This window comes from Jaculus jaculus, chromosome 8 (genome assembly GCF_020740685.1).
Source record: "Jaculus jaculus isolate mJacJac1 chromosome 8, mJacJac1.mat.Y.cur, whole genome shotgun sequence".
Taxonomy (NCBI): Eukaryota; Metazoa; Chordata; class Mammalia; order Rodentia; family Dipodidae; genus Jaculus; species Jaculus jaculus.
The window spans coordinates 132,217,720-132,241,155 of NC_059109.1; the positions used below are offsets into that span (position 1 = coordinate 132,217,720).

The 23,436-nt window shown below is 49.1% G+C and overlaps 1 protein-coding gene across 2 annotated transcripts in view; it reads left to right on the top strand.

Annotated features, from left to right (window-relative positions):
- Positions 1 to 23,436, top strand: part of Tshz2 (teashirt zinc finger homeobox 2) — a 514,993-nt gene that overhangs the window by 343,066 nt on the left and 148,491 nt on the right. The window lies entirely within an intron of this gene.

The window sequence follows — 23,436 nt, forward strand, 5'->3', positions numbered from 1 at the left end:
CATCATTCAAATGTCAAGCGCACTTTGCAGAGGCTGGCCACTGACGTCATAAGGGAGCTCGCAGAGCTGTGAAGGGATGTGGGGAGGGGAAAGGAGCTCAGGCCCTTCTTCCTTCTCACCCCAGAGGACGTTCTGGTATCTTGATTTTATGTATTAAGTTACTTTGAGGCTGGAGGAATTGTGCAGCATGATTTCCAAAAGATAGAACGAAGTCAGTATTAGGAACAGCCTGCCTCAGCAGTAAGATAGAACTCCAAATTTGTCTTTCTCAGTGACTTTGTGATCCTGGGTAGATCACTGTCCCTTCCCGAGTCCTTGTTCTCTCAGCTATGAATCAAGATTCAAAACACTACCAGCCCTATTGCTTTGCCAAGAAAATCAAAAACGTGCTAATTCACTAGTGTGGTGGGTACACACCTACAATCCTAGCAGTCAGGACGCTGGGGCAGAAGGATTTGGAAGGTTCAAGGCCAGCCTAGGCTACATGGTAAGACTCTTAAAAAAGTGACTACACCTCAGGAAGTAAAGTGAGCAGTTAAAAAGACATCAACGATGACCTTTGGTCTCCACACACACAGGCACACGCAGGCATCCACATTCATGTGAACACACATGCACACACAAATGAAATTCTCAGGATGTGATGTGGCTTGTTCCCGGGATCTGCTAGTATCTGCCCATCCCCCGGGCCAGACTGAGCCTCAGATACGCACGCTCGTGGAACGCCTCACCCAGAGCCCTGGGAAGCAAGACGGGGAGAGGAAAGGCCAGGCCTCGCAGAGAACAACAGACAAGCATTTGCAGAAAGCCTCCTTTGCTTTCAATGAAGGCCCGCTTCGCTTTTCATTGTTATTTCGTTGCTAGGCAACCTTAACCCAGCCATCCCTAAAAGAGCACAGCCACCGTGCATCCCAACTTTCAGGTTCTTTACAAAAAGGAACCTTCTATTAGGAGAAAATTCACCTTTGTCGCGGTGCCATTTGAGGGAAGAAAAGTCTATATTTTAAAAGGTTTCCCAGCCAACATGAATACGTCTCCCACTTAGCACTCGGAGATGAGCGTATCATAATATTTAAATCAGTTTTGAGAACTCTCTTGGAGAAGGAAAGGGGGGAAAACCCCCTTGTGGGATAAGTACCCAGGGGGGCGACGGGAGTTCATCACTACAGACAGCGATGCCGGCGAGCGGCACTGAGGAGCCCTTCGGCGCCGACTCTCGCCTTCCATTGGAAGTTTATTCGGGCTCACTCTCCGGGCTGGTCCAGGCTTCCTGTCCACCTGCCACTCCAAAGCAAGCAAGCAGAGGATGGGGACCCCAGGTTCCACACACACCCCTTCAACTTGCGGACATTGCCGATGGTCTGATGGGTAGCGGCGAGCCAAGGACATGCTGGGGGCTTACATTCGGCAATGTGTTGGGAATAAAGTGGGGGCGGGGTCTGCTGAGGTCGAGAAGGACCCAGGCAGGCTGGAGAAGTAGCTCCGAATGCTTGCTAGCGGGGCAGGCCCTGGGGTCCGTCTGCAGCCTCACCTGCGCTGGGTGTAGAGGCGTGCACAACCAGGATCTCAACGTTGCCTCTGGAGGGAGCGCTCAGAAGTTCATGGCGATCTTCAACTACATAAAGTTTGAGGCCAGCTTGGGCGGGCTGCACAAGAGACAAGGAAAGAGAGAGAGCATGGGAGAGATGGGGCAGGGGGCAGGAACAGCAGAGACGCGCGTAGAGAAAGACGGAAATGATCTACAATATGGCATAAGCAGGGCCTGGGGAGATAGATGACTCTGAGGTTAAAGGTGCTTGCTTGCAAAGGCTGCCCAGCTGGGTTCATCTTCGATGCCACCCACGTACAGCTGGAGGGGCATTCATTTGCAGCTGCATGAGATCTTAGTGCACCTACAACGCAACACACACACACGACATAATTTTTTAAAAAGAGTCTTGAGACCGCTTTTGGTCTTATAAATCCTAGCTTCAGAGAAAAGTGTTAATGAGCAACTGTTATTCTCTGGTAAACACAGAAGGAGATGGACTGTTTCCCATGTTAGCCCCTCACCCTGTGCTGAACACAGTCCTTGAAAAGAAATTCCCCATGGCTACACAGTTGTCTTCCCACAGTGAAAGGATACTGGGTGGGACAATGGATGTTAACGGGTGTTTCTGGAACTTTCTTCATGCTCCCTAGTATTGGGCCTCAGTGCAGTGTTCAGTTCTGACCACAGTGGAGAGCCAGCTCTGGAGTACCCAGAAACACACGAGGAGATTAATCCTCGGAGGATGTCTTTCCTCACACCTAGCTGAACCTTGCAGGAGAGAATGGCAAACCTGAGGGCTGGGCTCCGGTGATATCAGCTAATAAATACTCATTTCCATAAAATTTACATGAACCCAGGGGGGCAAATCTACCTCTTGCTGTGAGAGAGCTACAGTTCATTACTCAAAATAGAGCCAGGGCAATCAATGAGAGCCACGCCCCCTGCGCACCTCCGGCTGTGAGGTCACCGCTCGGAAAAGTAAGAGCTTAGACCACTTCCTCTCCAGATGCCTTCTCCTCTAGGTCCTGGCCCCTCCCAACCATAAGCACTTATAAAACAGTAATTCTCACACTAAGGGCTTTGTTTCCACTACCTAAAAGACAAATCAAGGGCTCTCTTTCTTTCAGTTTGTGCAGGTAACACAAGAATGAGATGCGTGAGAACTAGATGTGGGGCTGGGGTGATGGGCTCACTGGACAAAGTGCTGGCCACACAGACCTGAGGAACTGTGGCCGTTCCCCAGCACCCATGCCCGTATCAGGTGTGGGGGCGTGCGCCTGTCGTCCCAGCATGGGGAGGTCGGGCTAGAGAAGTCTTGGAGCTTGCTGGCCACCCAGCGTAGCCTAACTGGTGAGCTCCAGACCACCCTGCCTCAAAAACCATAGACAGTGGTCTTGAAGAATGACACCTGAGAGCTGGACGGGAGGCTTAGCGTTTAAGGTGTTTGCCTATAAAGCCGAAGGATCCAGGTTCGATTCCCCAGGACCCACGTAAGCCAGATGTACAAGGTGGCACATGCATCTGGAGTTCATTTGCAGTGCCCATTCTCTGTCTGTCTGTCTATCTCTCTCTCTCTGCCTGTAAATAAATGAATTAATTTAATTTTAAAAAAGAATGACACCTGAGGGTCTCCCCTGGAGCATGTGTACACACACACACACACACACACACACACACACACATACACACACACACACTTTTTAAAAATAGAAAATGGAGCCAGGCATGGTGGCACATGCCTTTAATCCTAGCACCCGGGCGGCAGAGGTAGGAGTATTGCCATGAGTTTGAGGTTACCCTGAGACTACATAGTGAATCCCATGTCAGCCTGGGCTAAAGTGAGACTCTACATTGAAAAAAAATAAAAGATGGAAAAGTGGGACCTCTATCCCCCCTCTTTTTGGGTGTGTCTCTAATCCCAGCACTTGGGAAGTGTAGGCAAGAGGATCAGGAATTATAGGCCAGCCTTGAACACACAGTGAGTTCAAGAGCAGCCTGTGTCACATGAAACTCTGTCTAACTAATAATAATGATAATAATAAATAGAAAACATGAACATTTCAAACCTTCCCACACAGAGAGCGAGATACACTGGTTTGCTCCCAAAGGAGCTCCGCATCCGCTGTGCGTTGTCAAGGCCCCTTGAGCAGCAGCTGCAATGGTCCATCCTGCTAATGCTTAACCAGCTAATCAGAGGAGCTGCCTTTCAGTCAGAAACGTATTTCCCACGCACCCATCTTTCTTAAACCTATGTAATTTTAAAAAGGCTTCCTTTAGTTCTAGACAACATTAAAACATTTCCTATATTTTCATCCTCAAGAGCAAAACAGGGCCCAGGAGATGGCTTAGCAGTTAAAAGCACTTGTCTCTTGAGCATAAGGGACTCTCAAGCCTGAAAAGTCCAAGTTCAATTCCCCAGAACCCATATAGATAGCTGTGGGCGTTGGTATTCCCGTCTCGCAACTCAGTCTGGGCACCACCAAGGGACTAGAGAATGGCTGGAACTCGGTGGTGGGCAGCCGCTCCAGGTACGGGAAAAAACGACCTCAAGCTACACACAGATGCACAATAAGAGAAGGACGCCCATCGTTCTCCTCTGGCCTCCGCACACCTATGCATAGGGTGTTTGCATTTGCACACAAGGAGCATATACCACAAATCACACACCACACATATAGTACACACACACACACACGCACGCACGCACGCACGCACACAGGCACCGCAAAGCAAAACTGAGATAATTTAAACAAACAGTGGAACACACACTGTTTTCCATTGAAATCAAGTCATAGTCCAGATATGTTTCACATAAAGTGTTTTTGAAGTATTTTCAGGCAACTGATATATGCTCAACCCCGCCTCCCCAACCCCATCTTGAAACCCAGGCCCGTCTTGAAATCTTTGTGAGCTTCCCCGAAGCTTTCTGTTTCTTTGTCACTGCGGCTACAATAGCAAAGCCATTTAGAACCATGGGTAAAAACTCAGATGCTAGAAGCAAACCACTTTTACTTAGCGATTATGTGACCTTGGACAAGACAAGAGCCTCTTTGCTCCTGGGCTCCCCCATCTGTGAAAAGGAAGAGGAATCAGAGAGGTCTGCATCCTGGGGTGGTCAGGGGCACAAAATAAGCAAAACCAGCCAGGTGCAGTGTTGCACCTCTTTAATCCTCACACTCCATTCTGGAGGCTGAGGCGGGAGGATCACTGAAAGGTCAAGGCCAGCCCTGGCTACAGAGTGATGTCCTGGTCAGCCTGGGCTAGAGTGAGACCCAACCTCCAAGAAAAAAGAGAGAAAACAGTGTACCTTTAAGAACCTCAGCAGAGGGCTGGAGAGATGGCTTAGCGGCTAAGCGCTCGCCTGTGAAGCCTATGGACCCCGGTTCGAGGCTCGGTTCCCCAGGTCCCACGTTAGCCAGATGCACAAGGGGGCGCACGCGTCTGGAGTTCGTTTGCAGTGGCTGGAGGCCCTGGCACGCCCATTCTCTCTCTCTCCCTCTATCTGTCTTTCTCTCTGTGTCTGTTGCTCTCAAATAAATAAATAAAAAATGAACAAAAAAATATTAAAAAAAAAAAAAGACGGCCGGGCGTGGTGGCGCACGCCTTTAATCCCAGCACTCGGGAGGCAGAGGTAGGAGGATCGCCGTGAGTTCGAGGCCACCCTGAGACTACATAGTTAATTCCAGGTCAGCCTGGGCTAGAGTGAGACCCTACCTCGAAAAACCAAAAAAAAAAAAAAAAAAAAAGAACCTCAGCAGGGATTTCCACGTGTGCAGTCAGCACACACTTGCTCTGGTCTTGTTTCTTCAGAGTTCCTTCTGCCCAATTTTCTCATTTTGGCAACTCTGATCCCTTCCCTAGAGCTGACCTCTAGGTGGACACAGCCCTCTGCCCTCTCTCCTCAATCCCCACACGCATGTCAGCAGTCTTACAGTAAACATTTGCACAAAAGTGAGAGGACACAAGCAAACAATCTGGTATTTAGTTTGAGTTCCCTGGACTCACGGTGCATATTTTTGACCCATGCATTAGGCTATTACAGTAGTTTACATCATAATTGAAAAGCTCCAGGCCTGTTTCTCTACCTGGTCATTTTATTGCAAAGAAAAAAATAATTTAATCCAGAAACAGATTTTTTTTTTATAATTCTTTGTCCCAAACCTAAACTCAGCCCTCAACTTATTTCAGACAGCAAAGCCCTGTGAATGAACTGTAAAAGGATGCTGTCAACACCTCCTCAATTTCATCCTGGTCCATCCCCGCCAGCCTGAGCACGGAAAAGAAGCAGGGCCGGGAGGATGACTCAGTGGGCTACATGCATAGTGGAGTGAGATCAGATCCTCAAAACCCAAGTAAAGCCGACGAGTGTGCACTCCTAGTGTGCCCACAGAGAGGAAGGAGGCAGACGGGAGAAACCCCAGGAGCCCACGGGCCAGGAAGCCTGGCAAGCACAGCAGGGAACAGTAAGAGAACCTTCCTCAAACAAGGCAAAAGGCAAGGGTGACAGATAGGCACACATGCTTTATGACATGCTCTCACTCACACTCCATACACACACACACTCATCACACGCACACACAGATTTACAAAAAGGAGCTGGGTGAAGTTGAGTCAATTACACAACATACCAGAGGAAGCCCCAGGTGTGTCCAGGGGTAGAAAACCAAGTGTTTTCTTTCATTCTTTCTTTCTGGGTCCCATGGTCACTCAGCTTGCTGGTAGAGTCATGTCCACACTGGGCCACACTCAGCAGTCCTCAACCAAACAAGAATGGTAAGGGCTGGAGAGATGGCCCAGTGGTTAAGGCGCTTGCCTGCAAAGCCTAACAACCCTGGTTCTAGTATCCCCCAGTATCCACATAAAGCCAAATGCACAAGGTGGCGCATGTGTCTGGAGTTCTTCTGGAGTAGCAGGAGGCCCTGGCTCACCAATTTTCTCCCTCTCCCTCCCTCCTTCCTTCTCTCTCCCAAATAAAATAAAATATTTTAATAATAGTTTGTTAAAAAAAATAATAATAATGGCTTGACCCAGGAGACAGTCTCTTTCTCAAATGTCAGGGAACCCTGAGCGCTCTTCATTCCTGGCTCCCAAAGCTTATTTCTGGCTAGAAGTTGGCCATGGGTAATGCCGGAAGGTCTCCCAGGAACAGGTTCTGGGTCCTTGCTGGGCATCCCAGAGGTGCATGTGTTGGGCTGCAAAAGACAGAACCCAGACCTCACGGGACTCAGACCACAGGACCTCTTGCTTCTCAGCTAACAAGAAAGCTGCCGTGAAGGCTGCCATGCTCAGCCAGCTGAGGGTCTGTGACGCTGGGTGCTCCCCTCCGCTGAGGGCAGGTAACAGTTGCCACAAGAGGAACCCTGGGCTGGAAACCCTGGGCTGGAGAGATGGCTTAGTGGTTAAGGTGCTTGCCTGCAAAGTCAAAGGCCCTAGGTTCGATTCCCCAGGACCACATAAGTTAGATGCCCAGGGTGGTGCGTGTGTCTGGAGTTTGTTTGCGGCAGCTGGAGGCTGTGGCACACCCATTCTCTCTATCTGCCTCTCTCTCTCTCTCTCTCAAACAAATAAATGAAATACTTTAAAAAAAAAAAAAAAAGAGGAGCCTGCCACACTCAGCTTCTTGTATTGACAAACACTTCCTTGGACCACCACTCTCCCCACAGCATCATTTATTTTTTAATTTATTATTTGGCAATTTCACACATATTCACAATGTAGTTTGATCATATTTTCACTCCTTTTCCTCTCTCTTATCCCCATCCACTCCTGATAAACCGCTTCTTATTCCCAACGAGTCCCCTCCTGCGTTCACATCGTGTGTGTGGACACACAGGTAGCTCTTCCCTTCACAGTGCTGGAACAAAACACTGCACCAGAAGCAGCGTACAACAGGAGAGGGTTTATTTCAACTCTCAGAAGGAACTTCCATGATGGCAGGAAAGGCATGACAGGGGCAGCCAGTCAGCCAGGCATCACGTCCCCACATCAGTAGGAAGGAAGAAATCTGGGTGCTGGGCTCGGGGCTGGGCTCTATCACCCCAAAGCCCACCCCTGGCAGCATACCTCCTCCCGCAAGGCTTCACCTCACAAAGGCCCCACGACTCCCAAATTGTCACCAGCTGGGGACCAAGTATTCAAAATACATGAGCCTATGGGGAATATTTCATTCAAACCACAGCAGTGTGTGAGTGTGTAAGTGTGTGTGTGTGTGTGTACGAGAAAGAGAGAGAGGCACTAATTCCCATCACTTGCATGAGCACGGGGAGGGGTTATTTACTGAAGCATGGACCGTTTACCGGTGGCTACGCCACTGGAGAAAATGACTCCCCATCTCCCAATAACCATTAACTGCCAATGGCTCCTCAGGGGAGAGGTGGGGGGGTGACCCTCCATGATGGGATGTTGACAGACTCAATCATGTGCTCTGTGAACATCGTTTTTGTGTTTATTTGTTTGTTTGTTTGCTGTTGTTTATAGAGGTAGGGTCTCACTCTAGCCCGGGCTGACCTGGAATTCACTATGGAGTCTCAGGCTGCCCTTGAACTCACAGTGATCCTCCTACCTCCTGAAAGCTGTGATTCACGGTGGACACCACCACGGCCAGCTCCGTTAGTCTCTTATCTGCCAGCATTTGACCATATCTTCTTAAAGGTGAGGATAAGAAAATAGAAAGTGGGTGTTTGGGTTTGGGGGGAGGGGCGTCCTTCAGTAGAAAAGGCAAGCACACAGGGGCTGGGAGTGATTGCTGCGGTAGTCTCGGTTCTAGAATTATCTGTAAAACTGGACTGGCTACACCAGAGAAAGGGCTGCAATTTATAGATGTGCAGGAGTTTGGCTGTTGCTGCTGAAACCAAGTTCTCATCGGCTGCACAATGCCAAGAAGTCTGCATGGAACCTTGGGGAGGAAAAAAAAAACAGTTAAATATTGAGATGATTTGTCACTTAGAGAACTTGCCTTTGGCAGCAAAGATTTATTAGGCAGGCAACGAAACAAGATGTCATTAAGCAGTTTGAAAGCATGCCCTCGTAATTAAGAAAGGAAAAGCTTTCTAATTTGGGTAATGAAATCTGAGGATCAGATACTAGCATGGATTTTTTTTTCTTCTTATTAGCGTGTATTGTGTGCCCACCGTGTGCCAGGTATTTCACGGGCAGACCCTGTGAAACAGCATAAACCTGATGGGTTGGTTATCATGTATTGGATACTGACAAAGCTACCAAGCAACGTGCCACGAATCCTGCATGGGGACAGTCACCCTCACAATAGCCCTAAGAAGCAGGTGTCATCCCTGCAACTATTGCAGGGCACATACCCACGATCTCCATTTCTTTTTCTAATAGTTTATGTATTTACTTATTGAAAGAGAGAGAGAATGAGCGCACCAGGGCCTCCAGCCACTGCAAATGAACCCCAGACACACGTGCCGCCTTGTGCATCTGGCTTACGTGGGTCCTGGGGACTCGAACCTGGGTCCTTAGTCTTCCCAGGCAAGCACTTTAACTGCTAAGCCATCTCTTCAGCCCCTATTTTTATTTTTTTATAGTTTAATGCATATATAATGATCTTTTGTACCCCACACTCCTCTCCTTTACCCACTCCGGTCTCACAGTCCTCCTGTTTGGGTCTCTATCTTGGGCAGGCTTTCTCGGTGGCCAGACTTCCACAGCACCCCTCCCCATCCTCCCGCCCTTACACTCTTTCTGTCCCGTCTTCGGCGATGTTTCTGAGACCCTGGAAAGTATAACCACCTCCAGGAACATGGCCCAAGGGCACAGAGAAATGGCTGAGGAGGAGAAGTCTCAAGAAAAGCGAGTTTCTGCATGATGTCAAATACCCTGTCCAACCTAACTCACTCGGCATCAACACCCTTCTCCCTGCCTTGGCCTCTGCCCTGCCCCGTCCAGCTGCATCTTGCAGCCTAACTCAGCACTCCCATCCCCCTCTCCAGTCTCTCCAGCTTCTCCTTTTAGAGCCACACAGAAGGGCCGAGAGCATCCTCCTCCAGTGGCTGGACCAGGATGGTGTTTTAAGAGCCTACTCCACTGAGTAATAGTGGCTGTTCTAACCCTTTACAAAGGGCCTGGGGTTCCCTGTTCCCCCTGGGTTCTCTCTCTGGCCCATTGGTGTTTAATTGCCTGCAGAATGCTTCTCAGCCCTGGATGCCTGTTACTTTCGCCACAGGAGTTCTTAGGACATTCTGAAACTGGCTCATTTAAGAAAAAACCTCTAAGAGTGGGTCTGGATGTGGAAGAGTTCATTTTCAGGTTTTGTTTCAGTTTTGTTTTGCCTTTCTTTCACTTTTGAGAAAACCAAAATGCATAAATGCTATGTGAAAAGTTCAACCAGCTTTTCACGCCCCCCGACCACATAACCACCCAGGTCAGAGCAGAGTCCCCACGACTTCAGGAAATGCCACTCGGGACAAGGAGAGCTTGAAAGTTCAGTCACCCCTGAGGCCACTGCATTGGGGTCCTGACCCACTGCGGCCAGAGAGGATGGAGGTTTCCTTCTGAGGATAACAGTACAGTGGACACAAGGCCTCTGTACTGGACATGAAAAGCAAGTGTAGCTCACCGGGAAGGCTGAGGCAGGGGGATTGTGAGTTGCAGGCCATCCTGTTAAGAGAGAACGCTTCAATCTTGCAATTGTTTATTTGCATATATCTGCACACACACAGATTGAGAGAGAGAGAGGTTTCAAAGACAGAAGTTGCACATTTCCAACAGCTAGGAAAGTACTTTGACCCCTGATAAATACTTATCAAATGAAAAAGATTAAGAGCCCGTGGGTTCAGCAGTCATGCTAGATAGTTAGAGGTGAACGCCCATTCTCTGGGAGGACAGATCATGGGCAGCTGGTGGCCTCTCTGTGCTTTTTCCTCTGACCTAAACCCACACAGCTCAGAAAAATGTGGCTCCAGGGTCCTGTTCATCCCCAGAGGTCACCCTCGGTCTGCATGTCCGGGACACGATTGGTAGTCCTGCCGTGTGTTGAAAGCTAATGTCAACTGCTAAACGGGGAAAGCAGGGTGCCTCGATGATGATGTGCGTGTGCTTGTGCGTGCGCGTGTGTGTAAAGTCAGCCAAGGACTCAGGGAAATTGATGTGGTACCAGCAAAAGGCCAGTGACATTTTGGAGTGATCCGTGTCGTGGACCCGTTGAGCTGCGCTGGGTCACTGAGGGAGGCTCCCTCCCCCCCAATGTATAGAACTTAGGAGTTTGAAAAATAAGTATTTTGCCTGGAGGGCAGTTAAAGAGGCTTTTTAGCGTGTCGGCAGGCTCCGATCATTTCTACATTTTTTTTTCTGCCTGCATATTTTATTCATTGCGACTTTTCTTCTCCTTTATTATGTCAGGTTGGCATTGGGCTTTGCTGCGTTTCTGTTAGAAAACAAGCCATTATCTGAACGCGGCCATGTGACTGTGGTTAAGCTCGGAGTGCTGGAGGGCAAGGAGAAAAGTCACTGCGTCTGCGTGGCCGGGAAGCCTGCAGGGTTCTGGGCTTGAGATTGGTCGTAACATGTCCCAGGTGTCCTGCATGGGGGTGTGAAAGGGTGCTGTTTGAGCAATGGCAGAGAACACAATGGGAGAAAGACTGACACACACAGGGTTCTTCCTGTGCAGGGAACTAATGCTGAGATTGTCCTCCTGGAAGGCAAGGTGAGAGAAGGAGGCTTGCTTCAGGCCAACCCACAGATGGCTCAAAGGGCAAGACCTAAGACCTTTGGTTTTCATGAAGAGTTTGAGCATCCAGGAGGTCTGGGGGAATGACTGTCTGAACTGAGGTCTCAGAACCCTGCGTTTAGCAGAAATGATGGCACACACCTGTAATCGTAGTGCCCAGGAAGCTGAGGCAGAGGATCTTGAGTTCAAGGCCATCCTGGGATGCATGGTAGGATCCAATCTAAATAAACAATGACAATTAAAAAAAAGACACCTTGGGCAGGAGGGATGGCTTAGCAGTAAAGGCATTTGCCTGCAAAACCAAAGGATCCAGGTTCAATTCCTCAGGACCCATATTAGCCAGATGCACAAGGGGGCACCTGCATCTGGAGTTCGTTTTCAGTGGCTGCAAACTCTCTCTCTTTCTCCCTCTCCCTCGTTCTCTGTCAGATAAGTTAATTAAAATTAAAAAAATATTTTTTAAAAAAGACACCTTGGGGCTAGAGAGCTAGCTTAGCTCTTAAGGCACTTGCCTGCCAAGCCTAAGGACTCATGTTCAACTCTCCAGATCCCACATGAGTCAGATGCACAAGGTGACACAAGGTCGCACATACACACTAGGTGGCACACGCTTCTGGACTTTGATCACAGTGGCTGGAGGCCCTGGTGTCCTGGTGTGCCAATTCTCTCTCTCTCTCCCTCTCTCTCTCTCTCTCTCTCTCTCTCTCTCTCTCTCATAAAATGGCCAGTCTGTTGGGCTTGCCTCACACACAAAGGACACCTTGTGCTCATTGGAAGTATGACTACCAGGCCACTGTGAGGTGCGTGGCTAGGCTTCCTCAAGAAGCTTCAACAGTGAAGCGGGTCCTGGGCTTCCTCATGAGAACCTGAGACTTCACTAGTTCCTCCCGTGCCTCCCACGCCACCCCCATCTTCCACCCCTGATAAGACATCCAGCAGGCTCTCCTGTAGAACAAACAGAAGGCAGAGCTTACCAAGGAGAAAGAAAAAGGGGGAGAAAGGAGGGAGAGAAAGAGGAAAAAGGGAAAGGGAGGGGGATGGAAGAGAAAGATGGAGAAAAGAAGAGACGAGAAGAAAAGAGAGAAGAGCAGACAAGAGGAGAAGAGAGGAGGGGAAACCCCACTGTACAGCCAAGGGCTCAGGAGACCATTCATGGGAAGGAGGCTTCCAACAAGAAAACATGGGGAGATGGCTCAGAAGTTGACACCGTTTTCTTACAAAGCCTGATGGCCTGGGTTCAATCCCCAGTTCCCACATAAAGCCAGACACGTATGTATAACATTTGTTTGCATTGGCAGAAGGCCCTAGCATGCCCCTCCCCCCCCTCCCTCTCATATAAAAATAAATACATAAATTTAAAAGAAAAATAAAACATTTTGTCCCTCTGGGCAATGAGCAAGGTTAGTATTTCCATTATATTTCATATCTCCCAAATTAGTTTGCTACCAGTTGACTAATATCACCCCATAACTCACCTTCCTCAACTGCGTCCGTCTGGCCCAGGCAAGAACAGCCGTGCTCCTCCTTGGTTCTGAATTTATCTAACAGCCCAGCTGTTGGCCAGAGCTGCGGGTGATCCAAAGCCTGACTGGGGAAAGATGCCCTTCAAATCAATTCCCTGCTGCCCTTGCACTGAGGGCTCTGCTTGCTGGCTGACCGCTGACTGGCGGCTACCCTTGGCTCCTGCAGACCTTCATCTGCACCACTGAGATTCCCCAAGCCAGTCACTCATCCCATCAAAGCCAGCAAGGGAGAGAGTCTCATGCAAGCCAGACATGACCATCCCACACATGGTCGTGAAAGGGACACCCTTTACCCCTGACGTATTCTACTGGTTAAACAGCAAGTCACAAGCTAAGCGTGGGATTCCAGCATGCTGCAGGCTCAGGAAAGAAGATGAGAGGCTTGAGGCCTGCCTGGGCTACATTATGAGACTGTGTAAATAAATAAAAAGAAATAAGCAACGAATGCCAGTTAACAGCTCCCACCCACACTCTAGGGAAGGACACTATCCGAGAGCTCAAGCTCCCGGAAGGGAAGCTCATAGGGACCATGTGCTACAATATACAAAATGGATGTTTGCTGAGATGACCACCTGATACGTCGTAAAGCGACACATGCTTGGCAATAAGCGAAAACTGAGAATCACCGCACGGAGCAGAGCTGCACGTCGCCGGTATAAACTTTCCCAAAACGGCTCATCAAAAGAAAATTGCAATAGCTGGAATCACCATTAAAAATCCCTGAAGCCATCCATAAACCACAGTGGGACCGTCCTGTGTACTGCTGCATCATGTATTACCTTCACAGTGTGGCTGTCCTGTGTATCACTGCGTCACGTATTACCTTGAGCTGCAATTCTTACAAATTCGCTCAGCCAGCTTGGAAGAACAACTGTACTCAGTCTCCGAGCATTAAACCACCCCTATAGTTTTGTTTTACTTTGCTTTGGTTGCACGTATGCATGAGTGTGTGTGTATCCATGTGTATGTGCATGTGTGTGCGATGTACCACAGAACACGGGAGGAGGTCAGAGGACAGCCTCGGGGCTCAGTCCTTGCCTTCCACCTTTGAGACAAGGTCGCTCTTGTCCACCACAGTGAATGCCAAGTGAGTGGGTCCACCCACCGTGGATATGGGTACATTGGGATTGTAGAGTTGTGGCTTTACATAGGTCCCAGGGACGCCAACTCCAGTCATCAGACTTCTACAACGAGTGTTTTTAATCACTGAGCCATTGCCACAGCCTTAAACCACCCCATCTTGGCATAAATGCCAATAGTAAAGTGCATGTAGGTAAAGAATATGAAATCTTGCTTTCTGGCCATCAGACAGGATTCCCTATTGTTTTGCAAGTATGCACCCAAGCCTTATCACATGCAAGTAGACTTCACATGTTGATGGAGCTCAGAGAGGGATTACAAAGAGTAGGCCCACCGCAAGCTGTTTTGTAGATGTTGAATGCACTCCTTCCTTGGTCAGACAGTCGGATACCTGCTCAAGGTCTCCCAAAGACTTGAAGAAATAAAGAAAAAGATTGGCCATATGGGTCATGCTTGTCCAAGGTGACACCTCCTTCCTGTGGGTTCCTAGGGACCCCTTCCTCATGAGCATGGAGCCCCAACTCCACATGTGAAGTGATGGGCATTGCTGTGTTGAAAAGAGCAAGCTGGACCTCTCACCTGGAAGAGGATAGTCCAGTCGCGTGGCAGGCCTATGGCAAGCTCTGGGAAGTACAGTGCGGGTCTCCTAGGCAGACGGACCAGAGGCTGGGCGGCAGCATTTCCTCCTCAGCAGCACAGTGCAAATAGCCTGCACACTGATCTCAAATGTGCGGGTAAGAGTCTCGGTTCCCTGTGTGGTTGCACGCGTGTGGGTGTACATGTGCTTGCATGCATGTGGGTGCACATGAACTCACATGCACGTGTGGGTGTACGTGTCCTGGGAGGCACATGTGTGGGTGTGCGTGTACTCATGTACACGTGTGTGGGTGTATGTGTGTTCATGTACATGAATGCCATTCCTCAAACATACTGTCCACCTTGTGAGACTGGGTCTTCCATTATTCTGACTCAACAGGTAAGCTTGGCTGGATGGTGAACTCTAGAGATCCTCCTGTTTCTGCCTCCCGGGGCTAGGATTACAGACATGCACCACCATACCTAGCATCTACTTGTGTGTATGTGTGTGTGTGTGTGTGTATGTGTGTGTGTGTATACATGTGTGTGCATATGGCCCATGGGCACATATATGAAGACCAGAGGAAGACATGTGTGTCCTTCTGTTCGTTTTTATTTATTTATTTCAGAGCAACAGACAGAGAGAAAGAGGCAGGTAGCGAGAGAGAGAGAGAATGGGCACACCAGGGCCTCCAGCCACTGCAAACGAACTCCAGATGCATGCGCCCCCTTGTGCATCTGGCTAACGTGGGTCCTGGGGAACCGAGCCTTGAACCAGGGTCCTTAGGCTTCACAGGCAAGCGCTTAACCACTAAGCCATCTCTCCAGCCATGTGTTTCCTTCTGTACCACTCTTCCACCTTATCCCTGAGACAGAGTCTCTCACTGATCCTGGAGGTCCCCGTTTTCAGTTAGACGGGCTGACCGTGGAGGCGCAGGGACCCCGGCTAGCCCCTCTCACTGCTGCTGTCACGGGCAGCCACAGTCACAGCTGGTTGTTCACGTGGGAGCTGGGAATTGAACCCAGGCCCTTTGGTTTGCAAGGCAAGGGCTTCCCTGATGGAGCTACCATGTAAGTTGCTTGCTCGTGCTGGCACACAGCTCGTGGCTGGCAGCAGTTTTCGGGAGGAGGGAAGGCTCGTGTTGGCTCATACTTTCGAGGGGCAGTCTCATCTTGGCAGCGACAGCATGGCAGAGCCGCCGGCTGGCTCATGTCTTCGGATCAGCAGCAGGAAGGAAGAAGCGCAAGTAGATTCACTGGCACTGAAACGGGACTCGAAAGTCCCAAGGTCCATCCCCCAGCGACACACTTCCCCCAGCAAATCCCCACCTCCCAACGGCTCCACCAGCTGGGGCTCAAGGAGGCTCCATTCTACGAGGCTCACTTTACAGTCAAACCGCCACATCCACCCCCCCACACTTTGACAAACTTCTGGGGGTCACGCATACCACAGCAGCGGCTGCCCCAGGTGCATCAGCACCAGCTTGCTCAGCTTGGGGCAAACAGCCGCCCACATTTTTGTCATTGGCCATAATCCACTCACAGCACAATGGAGAAAACCCCTTCATGGCAGCGAACATTTCCTTATCCTTCCTGCCCCAGGAAGAATTAGGATTCAAAAGCTGATGTCCAAAGTCAAAAAGATCAACTGGGCATGGTGGCACATGCCTTTAATCCCAACACTTGGGAGGCAGAGGTAGGAGGATCGCCATGAGTTCGAGGCCACCCTGAGACTACATAGTGAATTCCAGGCCAGCATGGGCTAGACTGAGACCCTACCTCAAAAAAAAAAAAACAAAAAAACTTCAAAAGATTAGAAAGAAACAAGCCGGCAGAAGACAGAAGAAAATGGTCTGCAAGAGGAAGAAGGAAGGAACAGCAATCATCCTCCCTCTCTCCCTCCTTCCCTCTCTCTCTCTCTCTCTCTCTCTCTCTCTCTCTCCTCTCTCTCCTCAACTTTGGATTCTTCTCCCCGGCCTCTGTAGACGGAAGACACAGTACGCTTGCAGCTGGAGTCTGCCCTGAGCACCTTTCAAGGGTTTGAGAGCCTGCAGGTGGCAAACTTACGTTCTACCGACTTCAAAATCCTACCCTTTCAAAAGAGGAAAACACTGCTAGTCTATGTGGAAACAGGACAGGAGATGTGGTCCGTGCACATTAAAGCGTTAGCTCTCCGGGGTAATGCAGCATTGATTCCAGAACTCCAAGCCCCAGAGCTCTGGCCGGGGTTACAAGGAGGTTAGGTTTTATCTCTGTTTTCAATCCACGAAGAACTGTCTCTCCGTAACCCTCACTACTGTTATCCCATCTGGTTATAAGTGAAATACAAATTTGGATTATCATTTGATCTGCACATATTTAAAATGTAATGTCCAAATATTATGCTGTTTGAAAACAGACACCTGTCCAAAAGCACTCCCAGTCAGGTTCAGTGGGCGCACTTAAGCTCACACGCAGACACAAGTGAAGTCAGTTATTCATCTTGTGGACGCCTTCTCGCTAGCCAAGACTTGGAAGACGTGCAGAACATTTTGCAAATATAGCAGTGCCTCGTTTATCTGACGCCGACTGCTCCGTGTAAATGTGTTTCCACCTAACTGAAGCTTATCCTTTGCACGTCAAGTCACATATTTATTTTAGCCGTTTTGCATGGGAACATTTCTGAGAGCGCCGTCCGCACTTCCTTACCTCTTTAAATGGCTGATGGGAAACGTAATTTCATCTTTGCTTTCTGACTCAGGGACACAGTCATGAATATCAAGTACTGGGCTGTTCTGAGCAGGAATGAAGGGTTCCTTGGGGTCCCGACAGCATAAATGGCTGTTTGAATACACTTGGCAGGAGCTGTCGGTGGGGGGTGGGGGTCTCCATGTGCACACTAGCTCTCTGCCTCATCCGCAGAGCTCTGTTCCAGATCCCTACTTTTAATTTGTCTTTTTCTGTGTGTGTAACAGGAAGGCAAAATGAAGAGAGTACATAGCTTGATGAATCAAAACTCCCAAGTTATTTTCTTATTTCTAGCATATTCCTTTTTCTGTTAACATGAGTGAGCTTCCTGATGCATCTTGGCCTCCATGCCCCCAACTACGAAAGAGAAGTAAACATGACGTTCCCTAAAATCCACAGAGTCTATTCCAATGTGCATCACATTATGCTGCTCGGAGCTCCGAGGTATCAGATGAATTAAAATTGCGGGTAAACGTCGTCACTGTGGGGTGCTGAGTGAGCAGTTGACACCCCTCCCAGAGCGGAGTGCGGGCTTATGTCCCACCCGGTGGGTTCATCAGTCTTCACTTCTCTTCCTCATGGCGCAGGCATCAGAGAAGGGACCCTTCAGTAACCGAAAGGTCACGTTGTTCCAGTCACAGATGCCATGTAACAAACCCAGTGAAGAGTGGGCAGCTTAAAGCCACAGTGGAACATTATTCCTTGTGATACTGCAGGTCAAGAACTAAAGCCAAGTTTGAGGCAGTTCCGCTTGCTGGGGCGTAACCTCGGAGGGGTTCCCTGGAGTGCCATGCCCTGAAAAGGGCTAGGTGGAAGATGGCACTGCCCACATACTATCGGGTTGCACGGGAAGGTGGAAAATGGCACTGCTCACATGCCCAGTGGCTTGCTGCTCCTGCACCCAAGTTCTGTCCCTGGACTCAGTCCCAGTGCATGATCACCCCGGCTTTTGTACAGCCCCATAGCTGCTCCCTTACAGAAAAGGAAAGCGGTGCTTTGTAAAGGGTGAACCAAGAGTTGGCACCGTATCACGGTTTATTGGTCAAGTCACAATTTAAGGAGACTCAAAGAAGAGAAAGTAGAAGCCTCCTCTTTCCTTCCTTCCTTCTTTCCTTCCTTCCTTCCCCTTTCTTTCTTTCTTTCTTTCTTTCTTTCTTTCTTTCTTTCTTTCTTTCTTTCCTTCTTTCTTTCAAAGAGAGAAAGAATATGGGCACACCAAGGCCTCTAGCCACTGCCAACAAACTCCAGGAGCATGCAGCACTTTCGTACATCTGGTTGGATGTGAGTACAGGGTATTGAAGTTACCTTGGGATCCAAAGCAGCTGATTAGAAGAAAGGTTTGATTTGGGCTTGCAGTCTTCATGGGAAGTTGTGTGGCGGCAGAGGAAGGCATGGGAGAGCAGGGGCTGGACATCACGTCTGCCACGTCAGGTGGAAAACAGCATCAGGAGAGTGAGGCCACCTAACAAGGGAGGGCTAATAAGCCTGGAGGCCCACCCCTGACACCTCTCCTCCAGCAAGGTTCCACCTCCTAAGTTGCCACCAGCTGGGGACCAAGCATTCAAAACACATGAGTTTATGGGGGACACCTGATTCAAACCAACACACTGGGGAATCATCTCAGGCCTGCAGGGTTGGCAAGCAAGTATCATTAGCTTATGATCCACCTCCCCTACCCCTAATCCACCTCTTTTTACAATGCACTTTTTTTTTAGATAGGGTCTCACTCTAGCCGAGGCTGATCTGGAATTCACTATGTAGTCTCAGGGTGGCCTTAAACTCATGGCGATCCTCCTACCTCTGCCTCCCAAGTCCTGGGATTAAAGGTGTGCGCCACTATGCCTGGCATCCACCTCTTTTCCATGCTAATGTATGCGTCAGCATCCGTGTGTGTGTGAGTGTGCACACGTGTGCAAGTACAGGCATGGCACAAGCCAGAAGACAACCTTGAGTTCTTCAGGAACTATTGTGATTTCAATAGAAAATGTCTTCCATAGCTCATGTGTTTGAACACTTGGTCCCCAGCTGGTGACACTGTTTGGGAAGGCTAGGGGGCCTTTACGAGGTGGAGCCTTGCAGGAGGAAATGTGTCACTGAGGACTGGACTTCCAATATTCTAGCCTAACCCCACTTTCTGTTTGATCTCCAACTTCTGGCCTCTGGCTGAAATATGACAAGCTCTCCTCCCCATAAAGGACCACATTCCTTCAGAACAGAAGCTGCAATGAGCACTCTTCTTCTTCCTTGACTTGCTTCTGGCCAGGTATACACTCACAGCAATGAGAAAACAAACTGACGTGCCATTCATCACCCTTAGAGACAGGGTCTCACACTCAGCTAGACCAAGGGGCCAGAGTCTCAGGGACCCACCCACATCTGCTTTGCCATTGCTAAGATCCCCAGCACGAACCAGCACACCCGCATTTTCATGTGGGTTCTTGAGGTCAAACCCAGGTCCTCGTGATATCCTGGCAAACACTTTACCTGCTGAGCCGTCCCCCCAACCCAGGACCCAACCCTTGCCGGGCGTTCACATGTGTGCGGGGTTGGGGGGCAGACATTGGTAGCGACCTCTGCAAATGCTCCTCCAACCTCGAATGCAGCTTCACATCAGACTTGAGAGGACTAGCCGTCTTCTTTCAACCTAAAAGTATTCATTAGTTGCACCGTGCTTTTAAGTAGTAGAGGTTTGCTAAATAGTAATTTCTTCCTGGGAAAGGGAGAAAAAGCAAACCCACCCTTTTATTTTTTTTTAATTTTTTTTTTAAATTTTATTTGTTTATTTGACAGTGACAGACACAGAGAGAAAGACGGATAGAGGGAGAGAGAGAGAATGGGCGCGCCAGGGCTTCCAGCCTCTGCAAACAAACTCCAGACGCGTGCGCCCCCTTGTGCATCTGGCTAACGTGGGACCTGGGGAACCGAGCCTCGAACCGGGGTCCTTAGGCTTCACAGGCAAGCGCTTAACCGCTAAGCCATCTCTCCAGCCCCAAACCCACCCTTTTAATTAGATCCTTCCCTTGGAGGAGGTCCAAGTCTTCACTTTCTCCCGTGAGCGCGGCAGTGTCCAGGTTCGGCTTCTGTGTCTGATGAGTCAAAGTGAAGTCAGGTGAAAGAGTCATTGCCTCGTGGTGAACTTTTGGGGTAGATTGCCGGTGTTGGTTGTCAAAAGTCCGTCAAAGTATTTGCCCAGCAAGCCAAACTAAACAATTACAGTATTCTCTTTGCTCTCTTCTTATGGAAAAACAGATTCTTTTCTTCTCTAGGTTTTTGAGGATCTCCTTGCCCCATTGTGCTTAATATTTATTTGTTTGAGAGACAGGACAGAGTGAAAGATAGAGAATGGGTGCACCAGACCCTCCTCCTCCTGCTGCAAACAAACTCCAGATGCATGCACCACTTTGTGTATCTGCCTTTACATGTGTTCTGGAAAAATCTACCCAGGCATCAGGCTTTGAAAACAAGCACCTTTAGCCACTGAGCCATCTCTCCAGCTCCCTGACCATGCTGTTCATTTACTTGTTATTTTGGCAGACTTTCCTGGTGTGCTCTATGGATCAGGCCCTACACCAACCAGTAAACAAGACACACAGCATCTGCTGGTGTGGTGCTAATAGTCTCACTAGAAACGTGGATAAAAAAGAAATAATGAACCAGGGCTGGAAGAGATGACTTAGCGGTTAAAGCATTTGCCTACAAAGCCAAAAGACCTTGGTTTGATTCCACAGAACCCATGTAAGCCAGATGCACAAGGTGGTGCATGCATCTAGAGTTCATTTGCAGTGGCTAGAGGCCCTGGTGTGCCCAATCTCTCTCTCTCTCCCACTTTCTCTCTCTCTCTCTCTCTCTCCCTACCTCCCTCCCTCCCTCTTTCTCTCTCACTCTCTCAAATAAGTAAATTTAAAAAAAAGAATGAACCAGTTTCAATGGTAATGAATGTTATAAAGGAAATGCATAAAGACTCAATGCCAGAGAGTAAGGGCCCAACTTTGTCTGAGTGATCACCAGAAGCCTCCTTAGAGGGAAGGATGGGATGCTACACTGAGCTCAGAGGAAGGTAGAGGTCAGGTAGGTAAGAGAACTATGGGAACAAAGCTGCGACAGAGGACTGCCATGTACAAAGATGCTTGGGAAAGGAACAGGACATGATGACTGTTCAAGGTCCTGGGGAAAACCCAACAGACCATGAGGAAAGGCCGGCTGTGGAAGCGTGTGCCATGGAGCAGCCAGGACGCTGTGGCATCACAGTTGGGGCTGAAGAGTGAGGAAGAAAAAGGAACGTGGGCTGGAGAGATGGTCTAGTGGTTAAGCGCTTGCCTGTGAAGCTTAAGGACCCTGGTTCGAGGTTCGGTTCCCCAGGACCCACGTTAGCCAGATGCACAAGGGGGTGCACGTGTCTGGAGTTCATTTGTGGTGGCTGGAGGCCCTGGTGCTCCCATTCTCACTCTTTCTCTCTCTCTGTCACTGTCAGATAAATAAATAAGAATGAACAAAAAATTAAAGAAAAAGAAAAAAGAATGTGGTGACTTCCCATCATACTCATCCACACGGGGGCATGTGCAGGAATCACCTCGCCATCTGCTCCATGGCTGTCCTTGTGGCTGTGAATATATCCCTGACATCAATTTGATGTCACGCGTCACATGCTATGCTGGAAATACTACCTTAAATAACAGTAAATACACCCAGATGTTGCAGTCAACTTCTTGTTCTGGGGACAAATATCCAACCAGACAACAGCTTATGGGAGGGAGGGGCTCATTTCAAGCTCACGGAGCCCAGCGGGACACAACCAGTGGTGAGGGAAGCTGGACCCTTTCACAGACCCAAGCAGAGACACCACTGCAGCAGACGCCAGCACCAGCAAGTGTGAACAGCCAGAGCTCACACTGCTCTGAACACACCTCGTAGGGCTGGACTCAGGGATCTGCCTGCTCAGGGCTCACCTTGCAAGCTCAATTTTAGTGGAACACCTGGATCTATGGGGCCATATAGTCAAACCATCACATTCAACCTACCATATTACCCAGCTGAGATGAGCTGAGAGACAGAAAAACCAGCAGGCCATCCGAAGCCTGAAGCCCACTTGGTAGGAACTGGGGACAGGCTAATGAAAGTTGCCTTTAAATACAGTCAGTGCTGTGATGGAATTATTTGGGGTCAGACAGGTTAGACAAAGATCTCTAGTAACCCTAAAAACTGAATTACTGCTGTGCCTTCTCCTCTACCCAAATACATTTCCAAGTAGTATTTTGTGGTTCAAAGTGACAAGAAAAAGACAGGTACTTAACATAAAAGAAAGTCTTTCTAGATCTTTGATTATGTAGTTGGCTATGCTTATCAAAGACGAATTCAACGTGGTTATTTATTTACATTCTCACGTACAGCTGGGGCGTCCTCACAGTACCTGGGAGCTGAGCACGGGCTTATTCCACCTTGTGAGATCACTTTGCAGGGACTCTCACGTAGCATTGGGCAGGGAGGCTGTTCATTCAGTTAACATGTTGGAATGGGGCTGGAAGACAAAAAACTTCAGGGAAGGAAGGGTCCATTAACCTGGTCTTAAAAGTGATACATTCATTAGAAAACATTCAGGTTGCTGTATTTTTAGACCTTCACTTATGAAGCTGAAATTAGAGTTTCCTTCTCTCTCGCCTACCTCGTAAATATAGCCCATTCTAGGACCAACATGGTAGGTTCTCAGTGTCCTGGTGCCCACCTCCCCTCATTTTGTGCTGTAAAGTGGCCTCTCAGGCTCTCACTGTTTCATCCACAGCTCATCTGCAGGAAGTAGGAAGTGAGGTAAAAAGAAAGCCTATTCATTCTTCCTGAGGGTATCACCCACTTTTGCTCAAACCCCATCGCAGCTGCCTACCTGCCTCGGGCAGACCCAGCAGCTAGGCACAGTGATACTTAGTCGTAAGAAAAGCTGGGAGCAACGGTCTTTGGCCAGATGACTCTGCCCGGCCAAACTCAAAGCATCTTTATTCCTCAAGGAAGAATGGCTACTGGAGATCAACTCACATTTGCGGCCACAAATAGCAGGCAAAGCCAGGAGGTAATACATGCAGAGCTCATGAAAGTTGTCCAGGAGGCTTTATCAGCCCACATTACAGCACAGAAAGTAGGTACCTAGAGAATTTAACATGAAGCTGTAGAACAAGGCAGATCATAGAAACCATCCTGGAAGCAGACAATAGAGAGGTTCACTGTTAAAGATCGGGGGACCCATGAAAGCCTTCGTTCCTGGCCTTGTCACCATGCAGTCACAGTTCTACTCTGCCTAAGGGGCAGACATCACTGCCTCCAAGCAG